The sequence below is a fragment of the Myodes glareolus genome, chromosome 2 (genome assembly GCF_982192425.1).
Source record: "Myodes glareolus chromosome 2, mMyoGla1.1, whole genome shotgun sequence".
Lineage (NCBI taxonomy): Eukaryota > Metazoa > Chordata > Mammalia > Rodentia > Cricetidae > Myodes > Myodes glareolus.
The window spans coordinates 42,862,519-42,864,963 of NC_142027.1; the positions used below are offsets into that span (position 1 = coordinate 42,862,519).

At 47.8% G+C, this 2,445-nt stretch overlaps 1 pseudogene; it reads right to left on the reverse strand.

The window, feature by feature from the left end:
- Positions 1-323: 323 nt before the first annotated feature.
- Positions 324-1,238, reverse strand: LOC125392739 (polyadenylate-binding protein 2 pseudogene; annotated as a pseudogene).
- Positions 1,239-2,445: the final 1,207 nt, after the last annotated feature.

Genomic DNA, 2,445 nt, shown 5'->3' on the forward strand with positions numbered 1-2,445 from the left:
TACCACCCATGCCCACCTACCCTTGAGCAGGCCCAAAGAGGTGAAGGGGAGCAGGGAAACAGGGAGCAACTTGCACAGTTGAGATGTGTCCATGGCGAATTTCCCGAGGGAATATGTAGCCCCTGCCCCACTCCCTGGGCCTCCCCTACTCCCCAGAGCAGGTCCATCCTCAGTTAGTTATGGGATTCTCCCCACTTCCACAGTTTATCTTTTTTTTAAAATATTTTTTCCATTAAGATCATTTCTGTTTTTCTTTTTTTTTTATTCTTTTTTTCCCTTCTTTCCTCTTTTTTCCTCTTTCTCCTCCCAATACACACTTTTTTTTAGTAAGGGGAATACCATGATGTCGCTCTAGCCAGGCTCCTTTAGACTCGACCCCCGGGACCTGCTGTTAAAACCTCTGTAGACTCGATATCAGAAGCTGTTGTAATTGGTAGTCCAGGCACTGTATCGGGCACATGAGAAAACCCGGTCTGTTGCGCTGATGCCTGGTCTGTTGGTTCGTTTGGGAATCACTGTCTTCCTCTGAACAAGGGCTCATCTAAGGCCAAGGAAGTCCTCACTGACTCTTTGTCTGAGAACTCTATATACTCAAACCCTTTGGGATGGCCACTGAATTTGTCACAGGGTATAGTAACACGATTGACTGAACCACAGCCATGAAAGTGAGCTTCCAGCTCTTCCGCTGTTGCTCCATAGTCCTCATTGCCAACATAGATAGAACGGGCATCAGCCTCCATCTTCTCCTCAAGCGACATCATCACTGGGCCAGCATTGCCTGGGGGTGGACTCATATTCAAATGCTTCTCTACCTCATTTTGTAGCTCCTTTAGCTTCTCAGCCTCTTCCTCCATCTCTCTGACTCGAGCTTTGATAGCTTCTAGCTCGGGGGTCCTCAATGGCGCCATCTCCGGGGTCGGCCTCGACCAGTCCTGGCTCTTCCGCCTCCTCCTAGCTGCTGGGGGCTCCCGAGCCAGGCCCAGGACTCCGAGCTCCGGGGGGCGGGGGATGCACGGGACCGGGGCTGCTCCTCTTCTGGCTCGGGCCCTGGCAGCAGCTCTCCGGGCTCCAGCTCCTCAGACTCCAGGCGGTTCCCGTAGTTCTGCGCCCCCCGGGTCCCCCTCCCCGGCCTCCCCACCGGCCCCGGGCACAAGATGCCGCCGCCCCCCGGCCCGGAGCCCCAAACCCCCCACCCCCCCCACCCCCCCCCCCGCAGCCCCTGCTGCTGCCGCCGCCATCGCCGCCAAGACTGGGGCCCGCTGCTCGGCAATTGGAGCCCCTTTCTTTTCTTTCTTACTGGAGTCACATCTTTTTTCCAACATCCACTAAGCCTGTGCACATGTACAACAATCTTTATAAGAATTTTTTAAGTTAGTACTTTGAGAGTTTCAGACAGTGTGTTTTGATAATATGCATCCCCCCTCCCAACTCTTCCCAAGCCCACTCCCAGTACCTACTTTGTGCTTATTATTTTCCTTAAAGACAAGTTTATGTTGCCCAGATATTCTTAGATGCATAATCTTCAGCTGGAGAGTAGGAGAGTGACCAACTTAGCAGAAGCTATCTTCTTACATAAAACTGTCTCTCTTGCACCCAGCAGCTAACATCTGCCAGTTTGATTTTAATGTCTCCTTAAGCTTTGAATTCTAGTTTTGGCATGACATTTTCATGTAAATATTCTGAAATATAAATATATAAATTTTCACCAGTGACCTACTTCTATTGCTAGTCACCTATGCAAGATTCTCAAAATAGAAAATTTTACATTAATTTTGTTCTTTGACAATTTCATGTGTGTGTGTGTGTACATGTGTGTGCATTTTAATGACTCTCACCCCAACTCTTTTTTAATCTCTCTCCCATCCCTCTCCCCTGCCAGCCCCTTTTTCTAGATTCATTGCTATTAGTTTTGTTTTGTCACATGTATAGTTTAACCAAGGTCATCTATGTGATTGTTCATTTAGAACTCTCTATCCACTAAGGCTGGGGTCACCAGTGGTATACAACTACAGACAATGATGCTTCGTTTTCATTAACCTATCAATAATAAACAATTCCACAGTGAGGGGTAAGGTTTTCTGAGTCCCCCCTCCACCCATGGCTAACCCATTCTTGTGCAGATCCAATGAAGGCATCTGTAGGTGCTGTAAGTTTGTAACTGTAATGCAAGAAGATGGTATTTCACACTGTCTTATCCAGAAAATGGTACTTCGCACCTGTCTCCCCATCATCTTACATTCTCCTCAGCTCTTGCAATTTTTTTCTGTCTGTTATTCCGCAATGTTCCCTTAGCTTTAGAGGAGATGATAAGTGTCATATTCAGGGCTGAGCACTCATACCTATAATATTCATAGTACCTTGTGCATCCTCATGTCTACTTGACTACCATTCACAGCAAAGAGAGGCTTCTCTGATGAAAACTGAGAGCAGCAGCTGCCTATAATG